General features: G+C 41.2%; 2 long non-coding RNA genes across 2 annotated transcripts in view; one reads left to right on the top strand and one right to left on the bottom strand.

Annotated features, from left to right (window-relative positions):
• The window catches only part of LOC140686186 (uncharacterized), a 113,622-nt gene that overhangs the window by 15,934 nt on the left and 77,179 nt on the right, over positions 1-20,509 (top strand). The gene's annotated exons all lie outside the window — the stretch shown is intronic.
• On the bottom strand, positions 6,964-16,029 carry LOC116283701 (uncharacterized). Its single transcript, XR_012059800.1, has 3 exons — positions 15,943-16,029; positions 14,533-14,669; positions 6,964-7,256 (listed from the first exon to the last, which is right to left on the bottom strand). It is a non-coding gene; the product is annotated as an uncharacterized lncRNA (long non-coding RNA).

Consider the following 20,509-nt stretch of genomic DNA (forward strand, 5'->3'; position numbering starts at 1 on the left):
CTAGGTTGAAACTCATGTTCTTCTAAAAAAGGCTCAAAGGGTTTCTTAATCTTTATGAAGATGACAAAAGCCTGGCTGACGTTAGGGAAAAACTGATGAGTTTGGATTTGAACATGTTGCTTTAAGATGATGGCATGAAATCTGAGTGGAAAAATCTAGTGCTTGGGAAGTCTGGGGGTGGGAGAGACATTTGGAGGTAAGGGTTTTGATGAGGTCAGCATAGACATCACAGTATGTTCTGTGAGAATGGATGAAATGTAGAGAGTTTTAGAAGAATGCGTCAGTGTATCTGGCTGCAAATAATAGAAATATAGCCAGTAGCTGACTTACCTCTAGACCTGTCATTCAAACATATGGGAAGTTGCAGCATTAGCTTGGAAGTTCCTTGATGTCAAGGGACGGTTTTGGTTTCTACACCTTTCTCTTACCCTTCCCTCTTGGTGCAGCTCAACTCTTTTTGTACTTATGTGATTATAGCAAAAGAAAAAAGAGATGGGCAGGGAGACATGTTTTTCCTCCTTGTATGCCTCTTTTAGAAGAAGTAAAAGATTTTCCGAACCCCTAAGAGGCCTTCCTTTTGCCACTGATCAGAAAAGGGCCACATGCCCAGTTGTGCACCAGTCACTGTCGGATGGGCACAGTTCACCATGGCTGGGCTGCACACCTCGTTCTATTATTAAGATGAAGTGAGAACAGCAAATATGGGCACTTGGCATAGCGCGCATCAAGACTCAGGTCTGAATCACAACTTTTCGGGAAAGAACATGAGACCAAGACAAAAAAAAAACAGACAAATAAGTGGGTGGAGTTTGTCGGGTGGTACCCTTAACACAAGGGGGGGTGGTCAGAAAGGGGTCATGAATGTCAGTGAAGCAAGTGGTTCAGGAAGAATGAGGACTAAAGAAAGACTGAAGAATGTGACAATGAATTGATTGTTGGTGAACTTGAAGAGCAGTTCTTTCCGTTGAATGCTTGGGTTGGAAGCAGAAGGTCATGGAGTGGTGGAGCAACTCAGTGATGTGGAAATACAGGTACAACCTGTGTAACAATATTTTTAGAGTTTGGATGGTGAGTGGAAGTGGGGTGACACGGAAAGGCAGCTAGAGGCGGGCAACAAGTGAAGCGGAAAGCGGGAGGTTTTTCAGAACGAGATCTGGGTATGTTTAAAGGTCGGTGGGAAGGAGTCAGTAGAGAAAAAAAAATCAAAAGGGTATAAAAGGAATGGAGAAAAGCAGGTCTCCTGGGTTTGATGCAAGGTAGAGGGGAAAAGCTCACTTTTTGGAGGAGGAGAGGCTGCAGTTGGAGGCTGGAGGGAAAGATGTAAAATGCTGGTGGATGTTTTGAGATAACAAAAGAAATGCAAAAGCTCAAAGTGGGTCTTTGAGAACCAAGAGGTCTGGTTGTCTCTACAATGTTCAGAGGAATAAAAGTGGAGCACAGAAGTGGAGGGAGGGGAGGGTTAGAATTGATGGATTGAGGGGAGATGAGAGGATCTGGAATGTCAAGAATTGGGAAAATTTTACAAGTTTAGAACCTAAAAAAAAGAAGAAGAAAAAAACTCCTGGGAAATTAAATTTGATGACCACAGGGAAAAGGAAGCCTGAAACCTATAAATTTCCCTGAGAAGGGAAGGCTTTCTAGATGAAGAGAAATCTGACATGGAAAATCCATTTTTGGCTTTTCCCAACCGCCTGCTGTTTGTGAAATAACAAATGATGTTTCTCAAACCCCAAAATGTTTCAATTTCCTCAGTTGAAAGATGCCATGTTAACTGTCGTACTATTTATAAAGTAAGGCTTTTTTTTTTTTTTTTTGCCCAATCTCACGAGAGAGCTAAAAATAAGTCTCTGGGACAGGATTCAAGTCAGTTAAATCAGGGACATGTATAGGATACACATTGTCTGTACGAGACACTAGATTTTGAGAGGACTTAAAATCTAACACCTTCTAACCTGCCTAAATTGGAAAGAGTTGGAAAATTTACAAAAGAATCAGATAGACGGAGATAAAGCCTCACCTTTCTTACTCACAAAGCACTATATGGGAGGGCATGGGTTAATCTGGAAAATAGGTTTGTTTACACGCCACCCCCAATCCTGGGTCAAACTTGCAACCCTTCCCCAAACTAGAGGCCTTCTTTGCTGGAATGATCCTGCCCCAATAAGGTTTCTGGATGGCCAAGAAGAAAGGAGAATTCAGCGAGAATACAGGTTAATTACAGATGGTTGGTTCCTCAAAGAGAGAATGAGGATGTTGAATTGAGCAAACTCAGATCCTCATGCCAAACTCATGAATCAGGTAAGTCATCTCCCCTGGGGGAGGGAGTCACTGATGAGGGAAGAGAGAGTCTGGGTCTAATTAATGTCCTTCCCGAGGACTTCTTATTAAGTACCCCTCCCCAAACAAGGCACTGTATTGGGTGCAGGGGCACCGGGGGATATAAGGAGAAATAATGCATGTCCTAGGGTTCAAGGAACTTGCAGTCTAGCATGACAGAGAAGAAATAGCATGATGCAGTGGGCAGAAATACAGAGATGTGAGTGTAGGGCAGGTGGTCCTCAGTGCAGGGGGAGGGAAATGGAAGCAACCGACGTTGAAAGGGGCCAGAAGGTCGAGGCCGTCACAAGCTTTATTAAGGAGTTTGGTTTCCACTTGATAAGACATAAGAAGCCATGGAAAGTTTCTGAACAGGGGAGTGAACCGTTGGGTTTGGGAATTAGTGTGTAGGATGGGCTAGACTGGAGGAGAGGCTCAACGGAAGAGATGATGGAGACCTGACTAAGGCCGAATTCAAGGGAGAGGTCAGAGATCGAAACCATAGTGGAGGACGGGGTACGGGGTACCGAAGAACAAGGGGGAGGGGGAGTTAAAGGACCTTCCAGGACGAAGGACGAGTAAATGAGGAGAAGGCATTGAGCTTGGTTTTATATATTTCGAGTTTGTTAGTTTGGAGAGATGTGTGGAGGGAGGGAGTTAGAAAATAAACAAAGACGCACACACAGACAAAAACAAATAAATAAGCATTTACTATGCGGTGAGCCCTGTCTCAGGTACTAGAGACGTCAGTGAAGTTGTTAGACCTTGTCCTTATCTTCTTACAGCTTAGGGTTGGTCAAAATCTCCCCATCTGTGAGTGGCATGCTCTCAACCCTCATCTAAACTATTTCCCAGATCTCCAACTGGATGGGCCCAGAAACCAGCCTGACCCCTGCAGTTGCCACGGTGCACCTGTCCTGCCTGGATCCCCCTCCTCCAGCTCCAGCTTGTCTGTTCCAGTCCCAGTGCCTGAAAAACCTGTGCTTGTGAGAACATCAATGTCACGTGCATGGGTATCACTCTGGACTGGGCTTTATCTATACTTTGTGCTACATGTTGTCTCCTGCAATTGCAAAATATCCCTCTTCTGCCTACAGTTGCACAACAGCTGCCCTGGGTTGTGCCTCTCGTGTCTTCCCTCCTCGTGGACCTCCAAGGAACCCCACGCACAGACACCGTTTCACTTGCCTTCATTGCCTTCGTGGTTCCTTCCTCACTTTTTTTGGTTCATTCTCCAAACTTCCTCTTTCAAATGCAGTTATAAATGGAGGAAGCTCCTATGCATGTGAAAGGAGGCAGAAAGAAGTGTGTGTGTGTGTGTGTGTGTGTGTGTGTGTGTGTGTGTGTGGTCTGTACCAGCAGCAGGCAGATCAAAGCACTTTGTTACTTAAGTGATTGCAGCAAAGTACAACCACTATTGTGTGAAGGGAGGTAAATCCCTACAAAGGCAGATGTTAAGAGTCTAAAAGTCCAGGAAAGAGATTTCCAGACTCTCCGGGTTCACAGGGTCCTTAGTGTCTTAGTAATTCTTTCACAGCACGCGAAGCCAAAAGAAATACCCGAGTTCTGTTTGTTAAATGGTCAGGTCCAAAAAGCTTAGTAAGTATTTGTCCTAACAATTTAGTAGAAGTTTAAAAAATAACACACATAAATCAAGAGAAAACTCTTTGACTTTGTTTTTAGAAACGATTGCTTGCTAATGCTACGTGTGTGCCTGCTGGATAACTTCTCAAATGCTGGAATCAGATCAGACTCTGTCACCCTCATGTCCTTTCCACCGTGATTTTCATATGGTTCTTGCTTTTTGATCACTCTAAGGGCCCCAACCCCAACTTGGCTCAAAGCTGATGTCCTCAAAAAGAATGCAGTTGATCGAATGAAATGCTCAAAGTGCAAAACACCTTGAGCTAGGAATTCACACAGTGCAATGGATGTCCACCACCACTGGATTTCCCTTGGAATTAAAAACGATCCCTGAGTGCTCCCTGTGAATTCGCTACCATTAAGTAACTTTAATCAATGAGGAGGAGTAATCCATGCAAAAGGGTGCCTGTGACCACTTAGCGAACAGGGTGACATTTTGTGAGGAAGTCTCGTTCATGGAGGAATGTGGGGAGACTGAGCAACTTGTCTGAATTTTAGAGCACTCATCACTATCTGAGTTTTTATATATATATTTGTATGTGTACACACACATATAATTGTATGTTATATATAATATATTTTAATATTTTATATTATGTAATAATATAATATATACTTTTAATACATAATTATACACTATACATAATACATTTTACATATTATATAATATAATATGCATTACAAACTGTGTGTGTGTGTGTGTATATTTATGTATAAAACAGTGTATATATATATGAATATATACTCACATCCAGCTGTTCTCTGGCTGCTGTGCGGGAGTGAGAAAGTTGTTCTCTGGGTCTGATGAGCCATAGAGGGTGCAAACCCCGGATTTGTAACAGAATGGTTTTAGAATTTTCTGCAGCAATGCTTGGCAGTCAGAGAGGAGGAACAGAGAAAATGGAGGCTTGGCATTATTCAGGGTCAGAAATTGCTAAAAAAAAAAAAAAAAAAGACGTGGCAGAAAATAAAGAGCTTTGAAGGTGTGAAGATTTAGAAAGTTCACAGTCTTAACCTCCAAGCTTGACTTTCATGGTGCCTCGTGGGGGGAGGGGCGAGGCCCTTGTGCAGCTCTTTATCCCTGATTGTAAGACTCTGTGACGATGTGCCTTTGATGCAGGTCTCTGTTTGCTCCTGATGCTGGGCCCCTAGGATACTCTTTCACACTGGAGGCTCCTTTGTACAATATATACACTTCCTGCCTGCTGTTTTCTGTTGGGAACTCGAGCTCCCGTTCTTATTTGGCTGTTAGACCTTCTGGATTGATCCCTTCTCTCCTGTTTCTCTCCCCTTCACCCAGTAAGTTCCATCTCCTTGTCTCCGTTGGTTCTGTTTCTGGGAGAGAAACTAAGGTGAGCTTTATCTTCAAGCTCATCAAGAGAAATCTCTATTTTGGGCGCTCTGGCTTTACTTTCTGAGAACTCTTCTTTGCTCTGATTAATAAATTCTTGTTTTATGGATACATTATCTCCTCATATCTCTCCAAGGATGTTATTTAATGTATTTTTTAAAAAATCCTTCATTCTCTGTTTTCCTTCCTTTCCCTTCCCTCTCCCTTTCTTTCCTTCCTTCCTTTCCCCCTCCATCTCTCTCTGTCTCTTTGTCTCTGTCTGTTTTCTTGATTAACCTATGTTCTGCGCAGGTTGAGAAACAGGGCCAAAAAGCAAGGCAGGAGGGAGATGAAAACATCACATTTATGAAACTCAGGTAGGGAGGCGGCTTAGAGCGAGAGCCAAGGGGGTTGGTCCATGACCTGAAGCCTGGAGACTTCGTGACTCACATACGCAGTCATGGGCAGTGCTGGACCCAGACAGGCCTCCTCTCGTGGTAAGACTCACATCAGGAAGCACAGAAGAAAAGTCCCTCTCCTGGACAGACTCTCTCCCAAGAAGAAAGGAGGGCTAAGCTAAGCCTGATCGGTTCTTCCCAGATTAACTGTTCCTGCCCCGTGGGAGGAGTGAGTAGAGTCGGGGGGGAGACCATGAGGAAGGAGACACCAGACTTTGGAAACTTTCCCTGCAAATGCCTCCTTGGGGAGCAGGGTCAGTGCCTGGCTCCCGGCCTTCTGTACACAGGAGCACGTGAAGGTGTTGACTGCTATGAATATCGATGTCCAGCCTACCTTCCAGGATGACTCCGTGTACCCCCCAACCCACGCTCTGTGACATCGAAGTCCCCAGTTTGTGTGTCTCTATGAGGTCTGGCGTTGGGGAGAAGCAGCTCTGTTCTCAGTCCTCTGCTTTTATCCATGGTGTTCTCTGTTCTGCTAAGTAAGTTATTCCTCCTGCCCTGTCTTCCAGTCTTTAAAATTCTGTTGATCTCTCCCAGTCCTGGATACCCCTTCTCCTGAAGCCTCTGCCCTTGAGAATTTATGTTTTCCTTCCTTTACTGTGGAAAGAGGTGCATCAAAGCCCTGGCTCTAGATTCCTACACTTGCTCTGCCGCAAACGAATTGTACAACTTTGGAGAAGCCACTTGACCTCTCTATGCCTCAGATTTTTCATCTGTAAAACAGGTTGTTATAAGGTTTTGTTGCCAAGTCCAGCCTTGTACTGATTGCCACATGACAGGCCAATAAATCGAAAGATGAGTTTTTAAGGCAAAGAATAGCAACTTTATCCCAAAAGTCAACAGACCAAGAAGATGATGGACCAGTGTCCCAAAGAACCATCTCACCCAAGTCAGAATTCAGGCTCCTTTTATACGAAAAAGGGGAGCGGGTGTGGTGTTGGAATCCTTTGGTCTTGCAGCTGTCTGGGTAGGTCAGGTCACGATGCTCCTGTAAAGCTCCAACAAGACAAATGTTATTCTCTGCTCTGCAACTTTTTATCTCTATATGAATGGAGGTGTGTTATACCTTTCAAGGTCAGAGCCTTGAAAACAAGCTATCCTGTAAATTTCCGGCTACAGGCAACACCCTTTTAGTGATAAATTTATAGTAAAAGCAACAGAATCCAAAGGTTAAAGAAAAAGAAACAGAGCCAATATGGAGTCAGATTTGTTCTTCCCTATTACACTTTAATGTTATCTTCCCTGCGGAACATTCATATCTGTGTTGACACATCTTGATGCGTGTTCGTTATCATCACTGTAATTTCATTATCTTAGTAGAGTTTTGGGAAGGGTAGGATGTAAATGTGGGCGTTCTTTCTCTTCGTTCTTCAGAGTTCTCATTTGTGGTGGCTTTTCATCCAGATTGTAATTTCCACGAAGGCTGATCTACCTTTCTCTTATTCTTTACCGTTTCCATCGCACTCGGCATAACACGCAGCGCGTGGTATGTGCTCAGGCAATATCTGTGGAGTGGATCAATGGAAACACGTTCACTCACAGTGCTCCTCGTAAGAGACGTTACTGTGTACTACTTGAGAACATGGGCTTTTGAATCAGGGCTCTTGGGCTTCAATGATTGCTGAGTCACCAACTGGTTGTATTGTGAAGGAAAAGCCGGGCAGGGCCTACCTGTAAATCTAAGTGCAGCAAGTGTCAGGTTACTGACCTGAGTTCTGCTGGGCTAATTTGTAAATCTAAGTTAGTAAGTGTCGGTTTGCTGATTCCCTGCTCATGTTTTTTGCTAGCCAGCTGGATTTTCAGAGAGACATATCTGGTCTTGAAATGCTGGTTTGCTGCCTCTCTGCCTCTACTTTTGTGATAATGATTCTGCTAAAGCTGTTCCATGCCTATTGGCCGAATACCCCAAGCTTGTAATTAACCCTATAAAACCTCATGCGCACTTCTTGGAGGTGCTCAGAGCTTTGGAGTAGAAGCCCCTCTGAGCCCGCCGGCGTAAATCTGAGTACTCCAACCCTCCGAGTGGTGCTTGTTTCTTGGCTGGCCTGTCATGTCTGTAACATGTCACCCTTGGCTGCATTCTTAATTTCTCCAGTTCTCAATTTCCTCACCTGTAAGATGAGGATAAGACAGTGCCTGCCTCCTAGGGCTGATGTGGAGAGTAAAAGAAAAAAACTGTGAGAAGCACTTAGCATAATGCCTGGCACGTAGTAATGGCTCAGTTAAAAGTTAGCTGCTCTTATTGCTGGGGTTTTTTTTTGTATATATATATATATTTTATTGAAGTAGAGTCAGCTTACAATGTTGTGACAATTTCTGGTGTACAGCACAATGCTTCTGTCATACATGAACATACATATATTCATTTTCATATTCTTTTTCAACATAAGTTATTACAAGATACTGAATATAGTTCCCTGTGCTATACAGAATGAACTTGTTATTTATTTTATATATAAAATATATATATATATATGTTAGTATCTGCAAATCTCGAACTCCCAATTTGTTTATTTTCTGCATACTGGTCACTGGGATAGGCACAAATACGTGTATCTTTTATTGAGTGCCTACAGTTTGTTGTGTCCTAGACTTAATTCTGTAATAGTTAAAGAGTGTGGTATCTCTAGTCAGATGGCCAGGTTTTGAATTCAGGCCTCCGCGGAATAATTTTGAACAAGTTACTGGATCTCTGTTGAATCTTACTATCAGTGCTCGTAGAATGAGGTTGTAATAAAGCCTGTCTGTAGGGTCGTTATGAGGCAAACCATATAAACCATAGCACAGAGCCTAGCACATAGTAAATATGTGCTCAGTAAATATTAGCTGTGATGATGATGACAGCGATGGTGATTATGGTGACAATGACAGAGAAGATGATGATGATGATGATGATGATGACAAGAGTAATGGTGATGACAATGTTGATGAAATGCGAGGGAGGAAGGTGGCTCTGCTGACTGGAGAAGCCGTGCAGAGGTCAGATGCTCTGGTTATAGGGTCAGAAGCTGAAGCTGAGTACCTGTTTGGGCTCACTGATCATGTGACCTTGGTCAAGCTCTTCTATCTAGTTGCATTTTAGGATCTTCATCTGTAAAACAGTAACTATTTCGCAGGGCTGTTGGGAAGCTCAAATAGGACACTACAGGTCATTAATTCTAGGATGCATATCGTTCATATTTTAACATCTCTGAAATCAACTATGCACCTTGCAATGACTGCCAGAGAGATGGAGCATAAATTTGGTATCTGTGAAGCAAGCATTCATCATTGGAGAAGTGACCACAGCTCCACGTTTTTTCTTGCAAAACAATGACTGTTTCATGAGACCTAAGAAAGGGATTCGTGAGTAGAGAAAGCTCTGGTTTTTTTAAAATTTATTTTTATTTTTTGGAAATACACGCAGGAGGATTTTTTTTTTATCCCATGCCAAGCTATGCAACTGAAGGCAGGAGAAATTGTGAAATTGTACAGACTAGATGAAAGAAATTTCAAAGCAATGAGGAGTTGGTGTGATTGAATGTAGCAAGATCAAGAAAGCACCAACATCAAAAGTTGCAGAACGGGTGTCAGTGTTAAAAGAAAATCCCAGAGGAGAATCATTGGTCGCCTGAGGGATGCTTTTGTGCGGAGAAATGTGGACGTTGATGACTCTGATTTGAAAAGTGATTTAGAACATTCAGACTCTGAATGTTTTATTTCTCTTATATTTTCTTTCTCATTAAGACACACAAGGGATATATGGTGAAAATCACTACCCTTCAATCTAAAGCAGCTCCTTCAATAAGCAGACAATAAAAATTCAAAGCGTCACAGTTTTACGGGCAGTGTTTAATTTACTTTTAAGTGGCGTAGTAAACAGTGGTGTGTCCTTGAGTTGATGGTGTTTTAGATTTGATGAAAAACAATAATATATGTCAAACTCTTGGCACAATGCCATAGCCTTTACCTACTTATTTTTGTCCCATTTTGCCTCAACAAAATTTACAAAAACTTAGAACAATATATACAGGTGGGAGCCAGCCTTCAAAAGGCTTCCCAGTGATTCCTGCCTCCTGGTTTTCATGCCTTTTGCAGGTTTCATGGCTGCCATACTGAGTCGAACTGACATATGTGAATAATAGGGTAGAGCAGAAATGAGAGAGCGTGGCCCCTGAGGCTTGGTCATTCAGACCTTGCCACATCCATCTTGCAGTCCCAGGTCACTCACTCCGGAGAAAGCAGCCACTATATCGCTGAAGACACTCCAGCAGTCCTACGCGGGGGATGGGGTGGGGGGACACATGGTGAGGAACCGAGTCCTCTTGCCAACAGCCAGAGTGGCTGTAAATACTTATGTAAATAAGATCATCCTTTTTGTGTTTTTCTATAACCTACTTTTTAAAATACAGTAGTGTCTCGCCGACCTCTTTCCGTGTCAATAAATAATAAACCATTACTGGGAATGAATGCGAAGTGTTCCTTTGTATGTATTTGCCATATTTTGCTTAATCGATCCTCTATTAACAGACTTTTAAGTGATTTCTGATCTTTCTCTATTGTAATGCATGCATCTGTAAACATCCTTGTGTGATTCCTAGGATTGTGACCTCTGGTTAAAAGGTTTGCTCATTTACACTTTGATACTCGTTGCCAGAACACCCTCTGGAAATACGGTTACCACTGTTTCCTTTTTATGTAGTAAAATCAATCTCTTTACTTTTTGATTTCTTCTATTACTTCAAACCTTAGTAGATTTTTTTCCCCCAAAGACTCGGCGTAACTTTTTGTCGTTTTTCTATAATTTGATATTTTAGAAAGATAAAAACTTTAATCCCACTGGAGCACGCAGGCTTTTGATTTCCAGTTTTATTAACAATAAAGTGACTGCTAATGGAAAGATATCCCATGCTCTTGGATTGGAAGAATCAATATTGTTAAAATGGTCACACTGCCCAAGGCAATCTACAGATTTAATGCAATCCCTATCCAATTACCCAGGACATATTTCACAGAACTAGAACAAATCATAATAAAATTTATACGGAACCATCAAAGACCTAGAATTGCCAAAGCATTACTGAAGAGAAAGAAAGAGGCTGGAGGAATAACTCTCCCAGACTTCAGACAGTACTATAGAGCTACAGTCATCAAGACAGCATGGTATTGGTACCAAAACAGACATATAGACCAATGGAACAGAATAGAGAGCCCAGAAACGAACCCACAAACTTTTGGTCAACCAATCTTCGACAAAGGAGGCAAGAATATACAATGGAATAAAGACAGTCTCTTCAGCAAATGGTGTTGGGAAAACTGGACAGCAGCATGTAAAACAATGAAGCAAGAACACACCCTTACACCATATACAAAAATCAACTCAAAATGGATTAAAGACTTAAACATAAGACAAGATACAATAAACCTCCTAGAGGAAAACATAGGCAAAACATTATCTGACATACATTTCAAAAATTTTCTCCTAGAAGAAATAAAAGCAAGAATAAACAAATGGGACCTAATGAAACTTACAAGCTTCTGCAGAGCAAAGGAAACCAGAAATAAAACAAGAAGAAAACCTACGGAATGGGAGAAAATTTTTGCAAGTGAAACCGACAAAGGTTTGATCTCCAAAATATATAAGCAGCTCATACGACTCAATAAGAAAAAAATAAACAACCCAATCCAAAAATGGGCAGAAGACCTAAACAAGCAATTCTCCAAGGAAGACATACAAATGATCAAAAAGCACATGAAAAAATGTTCAATATCACTAATTATCAGAGAAATGCAAATCAAAACTACAATGAGGTATCATCTCACACCAGTCAGAATGGCTGTCATTCAAAAATCCAAAAATTACAAATGCTGGAGAGGCTGTGGAGAAAGGGGAACCCTCCTACACTGCTGGTGGGAATGCAGTTTGGTGCAGCCACTATGGAAAACAGTGTGGAGATTCCTCAAAAGACTAGGAATAGACTTACCATATGACCCAGGAATCCCACTCCTGGGCTTGTACCCAGAAGGAAATCTACTTCAGGATGACACCTGCACCCCAATGTTCATAGCAGCACTATTTACAATAGCCAAAACATGGAAACAGCCTAAATGTCCATCAACAGGTGACTGGATAAAGAAGAGGTGGTATATTTATACAATGGAATACTACTCAGCCATAAAAACCGACAACATAACACCATTTGCAGCAACATGGATGCTCCTGGAGAATGTCATTCTAAGTGAAGTAAGCCAGAAAGAGAAAGAAAAATACCATATGAGATCGCTCATATGTGGAATCTAAAAAACAAAAACAAACAAACAAACAAAAACAAAGCATAAATACAGGACAGAAATAGACTCATGGACAGAGAATACAGACTTGTGGTTACCAGGGGGGTAGAGGATGGGAAGGGATAGACTGGGATTTCAAAATTGTAGAATAGATAAACAAGATTACACTGTATAGCACAGGGAAATATACACAAAATGTTATGATAAATCACAGAGAAAAAAATGTGACAATGAGTATGTATATGTCCATGAATGACTGAAAAATTGTGCTGAACACTGGAATTTGACACAACATTGTAAAGTGATTATAAATCAATAAAAAATGTTAAAAAAATAAAATCTATTTTGCCTGAAAAAAAAAATAAAGTGACTGCTCTTTCCTTCAGGACAGTAGTCAGGTGGCTGAGGTAGAGTTTATTTTTTATAACTATTTGTATCTATTATTCTTATTTCTACAAGTTAGTTATGACTCGTCCTTGTGAAAAATGCAAAACCAAAGCACAATGGAAGAGATAAATAAACAGCCCGTGGAACTCTTCAACCACCCCTCGACCATCAGACCCATTCCTCTTCCCAGAGGTGTTTTGGGTTCATCACTATGGCGTGTATCCTACCATTCTTTTTCTTTTGCACTTATGTATTTAATATATGCATATAAAAACAAGTCGATCTTGTGTTTTTGTTTTAATATAAATGTGATGATGCATTTATGTTCTGCAGATCGCCTTTCCCACCCAATAATATGATGTGGTTCTCTCTATCTAGACTTCCTTCCTTCTTTTTAACTGATACACAGAATCTCGTAATTCAGATGCACTTTGGTTTGTTTAACTATTTCCAACTGATGGACATTTAAGTTTTTCTCTAGTAAAAGAGAAAAAAAGTGCCATCAGGAACTTTGTATACTTGCTTCTTTGGGGAATCCTTTCTTTAGGAGAGATAATAGAAGCAGAATTTCTAAGTCAAAGAAGGATATTTGAAATATAGTTTTGCTTAGTTCAGTGTTTCATAACCTTTTTTGGTTGTTGTTCATTATCATTGACCCTAATAAAAATTAAATTAAACTTAAATGACTAAATTTGTTAAAATTAAAATTCTCCCCTTGGGAGACATCAGAATCTAGGCAATACGATTTTGTTGGGTAGAGTTGAGCTTTGGAGGGTCACACACCATTGTCATAGCCAAAATATTTTCACTTTCAAGAACTGATTTTTGCCCCTACCAAGAACACGTGATTTAGATAAATACAAGTTGAAATCTTTTTGGTTTGTGACCCTGTGGAAAAGACACATCCCTCGGTTGTGTGAGGACTGAAGGATGCCACATCTAAGTCTTGTCACCCTGGAAGCCGTTAGCACCTGTGGCTTGCCTGGAACCCTCGAAAAAAACTAACTGGATTGAACTGAATGTTGCTAATACAATGTCCGAGAGCATTGTCACGCCTGCTGTAAAGCAGAGCAGAGAGACACAGCTAATTTGTTCTCCCTCCTCATACATTAATTAACCTTGTCGAATCACCAGACTCTCGCTGGGTAATTCATAGAGAAAAAAAACATGGAAAAGAAATAATTGGGCTGGAGGCGGTCACTCATGAGAGCTTGCTCACGCATTCCTTTTGTAGTAGTTTCACTGTTTTAGGAGAATGGAATCTGGCCCAGGAGGCTCAGCCTTTGAAATATGCCTTAAGACAAGTCGGGTGACAGGCAAAGCAACCCGTTGCTTTGGTTATGTGGGGAAAAAAAAAAAAGACTTGATGAGTGACTCTGAAAGAAAGCGAGCCGCTCGGACGCTGGCAAACTGCAAGATGAAAGTCCTGACATTTAGAAATAATTATTTCTAGCTCTGGAGTACGAACCCACCAGTTCCACTGATGTGAAAGGAGGGAGGCTCCAGATACTCACAGGAAGAAGACGAAAGTCACCCAGCAGGGAGGCTGGGAGTAGGGGTGTGGACCCAACTGTTGCCTTGGTGCTTTTGGGGAGAGAAAGGACGCTCACCCCTTCTGTATTTCAGGGCGGCTGAGATCTGATCTTTCTGCCCTGCGCTGGCTGGCTCATCTTGGGCGAATCGATTGGTGATTCTGGTCCCCAGCTGAGCTGGATGAGCTGGAAGCCAAAAGGTTTTGCTCAAATCACTTGGGTGGAGAGATTTAATGTCAAAACACTTAGAACGGCAGCTGAGAGCTAATAAAATGCTAATGTAGGAAGGAAGAGACTTCCTGGAGTTCTAAGTAACATTGTTATGCACGCGCGAATGTTTTTATTTCCATCCTTAGGGTTTCACTTTAACGTGGGTTAGGGGAAAAAAAACCCAAAACGACCTGCACATCAAACTACTGATTTCATAGGTCCTATTTACTGTTTAGGTTGTGGCTCCTAAGAAAACCAAATTCATTGTAAATTGATATATGTAAAAATAATACATAGGGTTGTATATGGAAATGGTTTAAAAAAAAGAGTGAAGATGTTTCTAGAATGAATAAAGTTTGAGAAACAACAATGTATGCCATACCTTCCTAGAACTGGCTACACTGTCCACGCTGAGCACGGACCGTCACGGGTAGTTAAAAATCCCTCGCTGTGCCTTCTGCAGCGGAAAAGGAAGCGCAGGGAAAGAACCACCGAGGTTTCAGCACTTTTGTTGGGTGTCTAAAGGACAAAGCACTTCCTCTTAAAAATACTGAAAGGGAACGTTTATGGTGTTCTCACTATGCTGGGTGCTTTCCTAAATGCTCTGTGTGTCTTGTTTCATCTAACCCTTGCAACAACCCTGGAAACTGAATTCCATTATTGTCATCATTTTCCCCATTTTACAGAATAGGACACTGAGGCTGTAGAACTAACAATAAAGAGGGCAGGATTTGAACTCAGACAGACTCACTCCAGGGCCTGTACCCGCCTCTGTGCTTCTTCCAGGATTTCACACAACTCCCACCATGAGGAGTCCTTCCTCCCAGAGCAGCTGGGGGCCTCATTTTTAAAAAGTACTTGCTATTTTTTTTTTAGAGAGATATTTAGGTTTAAAGCAAAATAGAGAGGAAGGTACAGATATTTCCCATATACCTCCTGGTCCCACACATGCATAGATAGCCTCCACCCCATCACTCACTCAGGCAGTGTGCTTGTTACGGTGGATGAACCTAGATTAACATACAATCACCTGAGAGCCATAGTTTACCCTTTCATTCTCCCCCTGGATGATGCACATTCTGTGGGTTTGGACAAATGTATAATGACATATACCCATCATTATAGTATCATACAGAGTATTTTCATGGCCCTAAAAATCCTCTGTGCGCCGCGCTGAGATGGACGCCCAAGATCCATCTCTAACAAGCTCCCAGGTGATGCTGCTCCCGCAGATCCTTGGACCACACTTTGAATATAAAGACCAAGAACCTTTCTTTATGGCAGGAGGCACCTCTCTTGTCCTTCCTCCACTCGTACTGTCTCCGAGGCATCAACTGAGTTAAAACTATGCATGAGGTTCGGTACAAACTCACGTCCGTGGGACAGGATATTTGGCGATTGGAAGGGAAGCTGATGCAGCACGTATGTGTCTAGGGACTCCTCCCTTCCTTTGTCTGCTGGCTGAAAACGAAGCACTTCTAGCTCCTCTCAAAGAGGAAGGCATCAGGTCCACAGAGCACAAAGGTGCAGGCTTCCCTTTCCAGGGAGACAGAGTTTCTAAGACCCTGGGAGAGGATTCAGTATTAGTTTTGGGCCTTGGGCTGCAAAATTGGTTTTCAACTTTATGCAACATTTTGGCCCTTCCCTAAGAACTGTTTCGAAACTGTTTGACGTCCCTGCTCTGGGACGTCTATAAAGAGACAAGCTGTCCTTTCATATGAGCTGACTTGGCAGTAAAGCAAGGCCTGTCCCTTTTGCTGTCCAGAAATTTCCCAAACTTGTGGCCTGTAACCTCTTCCTGTCGATCCTTTCCCGAGATGCCCTTTGAGATGCGAGTCTGCCAGGAAGGCTCTCCCGGTTTGCAGTCAGTTGTGCACATGGTCATAGGTGTGAAGATTAGCCCAGAAGCCTGAGTGTGCAAGAAACACAAATGACAGTGTATTTTTGAAATTCAATCTAACATCTATTTCAAACGCTTATTTCACGAGGGTGGAAAACATCTCATCTCAGTGAATTTGGGTTTTTTTTTTCCTCCTGCTCTAGGATTATATTTAAACCAGGGGGAGCTAGATGTCCCATAGCTTTAATGTAATCGGTTATAAGGGCCTTAGGTGAGACACCTGCCACCCAATTTTGTCCTCCCTCATTGGCCCAAGCGTGCCACCTTAGAAACCTCCTTGTCCCTGTTTGTATGGTTCTCCCTGGCTCTACTCTCACTCAAGATGTTTTCCAAGAAATATTTTGCCTAAGCTGAGAGTCCTTTCCAGGCCCTTAACATCCTAGGCTTTTAAAACATTAGAGCCAGGAAAATATTATTTTTTCGCCTCTGCTTCCTTCTTTACATCATCCCCTGAACCAATAAGCATAAAATAGCTTAGCTGTTAAAAACAGAAGAAGGGCCAAAAAAGAGAGAACAGAAGCTCATAGGATTTGAAATATATTACCTTGCTATAGAATGTAAGGCCCTAGATGAACTGCCCTGTGATTTGTGTAGATCTCAGTGCGTTTTGATGCTTTTCTCACCCAGTACATATTTTAATGATCCTGTAACTCTCCTAAAAGCTCGCCTTCACATTTGTCCTTCTTTCTTCAAGTTCACCCCATGTCTGCCAAAGAAGTTTGGGATCCGGAGAGGTGGGAAATCCAGAGCCCGAGGAGGAAGGAGAGTAATAGAACCCACCTGAGAACTTTGCTGGGTTTTGCTTTCGAAAATGTGACTTGGCCCAACCTATGTGCGTTTGTAGAGAGGTGAGATAAGCTAATTAATTCAATTCAATTAATTGAGACAATACTGGTGGCAAGTTCGCTGTACTGTGTGCTCTAACTGGGTGGACGTTAAGGACATCAGCTTCGGAGTGAGAAAGCCCACCTGTGATTTCTGGCTCCGACACTGCCTACCTGGTTGGCCTGGGGCAAGCTACTCAACCTCGCCAGTTTTTAAAACGGGGGTAACGTGAGTACAGTCAGCCTTCTGTACCAGCGGATTTCGCATCTGCAGATTCAACCCACTGAGGATTTTCAACCACGAAATTTCTGTCTGAGGTTGGTTGAATCTGCTGATGTGAAACCCAGAGGATGCTGAGGGCTGACTGTATTCACTGTAGGGCAGGCATTTTATATGAGGAACTTGAGTGTCCGTGGATTTTGGTACCCACGAGGGCTCTTGGATCACCCAGGGATGCCAAGGGATGCTGTATGAGTTAGGACTATTTAAATGTTTGAATGAGATATTATGCATGCTAAGAGTTTGGGACAATGAATGCCTGGCCTTTGGCAAACACAGAATAAACGTTAACATATAATAATCATCATACAAATAGGGTTGGTTTTCTGAAAACTTCCCCCTTTGTAGTTATCATCAAGGAGTCTTTTGTTTAGTCCTTGTTTGTGAAGATGGAAAAAACCCAAGAGGCACTAAGACTTTAATTTAACTATGTTTAAGGTCTGAAAGCAGGCAAAGCATCTGATGTAGACTCGCTGGCCTTTCTTTCACCGTGGAAATTCTGGCTCTAACATACTTTTTTGGAGCGTGTTAATTTAGCAAACCTAAGGCCCTGGTTTTAATATACAAGATTTGAAGCATGGCTAATTGTAAAATATTTCCAAATGCTTGTAGTGAGAAGACTATGTTGGGCTGTACCTGTCAACATCATGACGGACTGTATCCAAAAAGCAGGACATATGATTTGGAGTTGGCAAAGGAAAGGAAGTTTTCACCCTAAACACACCGCTCATTTAAGTAATTGAAGCTGGATATTCATAAGCTGCAAAGCTCTAGACAGGTTTTCACAAGCCCATGAGCAAGGACTGATAAAATTCACAGTGCTCTAAGCTGAGTCTCATCATTGGAGACTTCATACATATGGAGGAGTCTCTGTCTGCTGTCATGAGCATGATTTCTGGGCCTCTGCTCCAACTTTATGGACTCCTTTTATCCGGGAACCTAAGCTTTGGAATGACAAACATCTCCCAGCCTCTGAGTTCCAACTCAGATTGGTTGCTATTATGTCACCCAGCTAATCCTCTTAGGATGTCTCCACGGAGCCCCTCTTTCCATCTACAGACTCTCTTTCACTTCTTGAATGTTCCCTTCATCCTTATTGCCACCTTTGCTTTTTTCCTTCTAGCCCGCTCTTCAATAAAACATCCCAGACAGTAACCAGTATCATCTGGCATGGCACAAGCTCTATCTCTGTGTAGTAGGATAACACGCTACCTCTTTCCAAGGGAAGAGTTTGGAATTTTAGTCCTGCTTCTACCCATCTCACTAGAAGATAACCATATCTGTTTCTATAAGTTGCAGAAGAATAGCGTAAGAGGAGAATGAAGCAGGGAATTTTGCTTCTGGGCAAAGATGTGAATAAATTTTAATAATATTGATTCGATAGGCAATAGTAACAATGCACTGCGGGGTCTTGAAACAGATTTAGAATTCAAATAAAGAACAATAGGAGCATTAAGTAGGAAGGGGGTAAATGGAGTTCAAGTATTCTAAGGTCTCTGCATTGCCCAGAAGGGGGTAAAGCCATCAGTTAGCATCATGCTTTGATAAGTCAAGGTGCATATTGTAATTTCTGAGTAGCATTAAAAGAATGGTAAATGCATGTACAACCTCTGTGCTAATAGAGAAAAGGTGGAATAATAAAAAAAAAAGTTTAATCCAAAACAAAGAAAACACAAAAAAGGACCAAAGAACAGATGAAACAAATACAGTAGATGGTCATTTTATCTAGTTGACAGTGTATCTAATGTTATGGGCTGAACTGTTTCTCTGAAAAATTAATGGGTTGAAGTTCTACCTCCAATACCTAAGAATGTGACTGGATTTGGCGATTGGGCCTTTAAAGAGGTTATTAAGGCTAAATGAGGTTATTACAGTGACCCCTAATCCAATATAATTGATCTCCTTATGAGAAGAACTTAGGACTGAGGTACATACAGAGGAAAGGCCACATGAGGTCAGAGGGAGAAGATGACTGTCTACAAGCCAAGGAGAGAGGCCTCAGAAGAATTCAGTCTCTCTGAAACCTTGAGCTTGGATCTCTAGCTTCTAGAACTGTGAGAAAATGAGCTTCTGTTCTTTAAACCTTCCAACGTGTGGTGTTTTGTTTTGGCAGACACAGCAAACTACTACAACGATCTAGATATAATAGTGTTTACACTAAATGTAAATGGAACCATATACTCCATTTAAAAGACACAGACTGTTAACTGAGAATTAAAGAAGCCCGTCTACATGCTGGTTACGAAAGACACGTGATCTAATTTAACTTTAATTATCTCTTTATAGCAAAGCCACAAGAATACGGAAAGGTTAAAGTAAAAGAGTGAAAAAATATATATACCAAGCAAACTCTAAACCCAAAGAAATTTGGTATAGCTATGTAGAGATTAAAAGATGCTGATTTTATGGCAAGAATATTGGTAGAGATAAAGTGGGTACTTCATAATGAGAGAAAGTTCAATTCGCCAAGAAGATGTAGGATTTCTAAATTTGTATGCATCTAATAGTATGGCATCAAGGTATACAAGGCAAAAATGGATAGAACCACAGTTGTTTTGGAAGATTTTATCACCATCTCAGTAACTGATAAAATATGTAGATTAAAAACCCAACAACAATATACAAAATTTGAATAATACAATCAATAGATTTGATCTAAGGACATGTAAAGAACATTACAGCCAACAACTAAAAGAAAATACACATTTATTTCAAGCACACAGTAAAAGTTGACTATATGTGGAAAAAAATAGGAAGTCTTGTCAAATTTCAGTAATGCTAACCATACAGTGTTTGATTTCTAAACAAAATTCAATTAAGTTAAAAATCAATAACAACAAATGGTGCTGGAATATCCACATGCAAAAAGTGAACTTCAACTTGTATATCACATCATACACAAAAATTAATTTGAAATAGATAAAAGCTAAAACTATAAAAGTTCTAAAAGAACTCATGGGAGAAAATTTTCATGGCTGTAGGGTAAGCAAACATTTATTAGATAAGATACAAAAAGGCACGAGTCAAAAAAATTAATATATTGGACTCCATCAAAATGTAAAACTTTTAATTAAAAAGACACTCAAAATGAAGAGGCAAGACAAGCTATAGATTCAGAGAAAATATTTCCAATACATATGTATTACAAATGATTTGTGTCAAGAATAAAGAACTCTTACAGACTAGTGGTAAAAGGATAATAACCCAATAAAAATGGACAAAAGATTTGAATGAACATGTCACAAAAGAAGGTATTTTAATGGCAAAAAGGGCAATGAAGTGAGACTGAGCTTCATCCATCATAAGATAAATGCAAATTAAAACTACTAGGATGGCTAAAATTAAAAGGGCTAAC

Source organism: Vicugna pacos, chromosome 16 (assembly GCF_048564905.1).
Source record: "Vicugna pacos chromosome 16, VicPac4, whole genome shotgun sequence".
Taxonomy (NCBI): Eukaryota; Metazoa; Chordata; class Mammalia; order Artiodactyla; family Camelidae; genus Vicugna; species Vicugna pacos.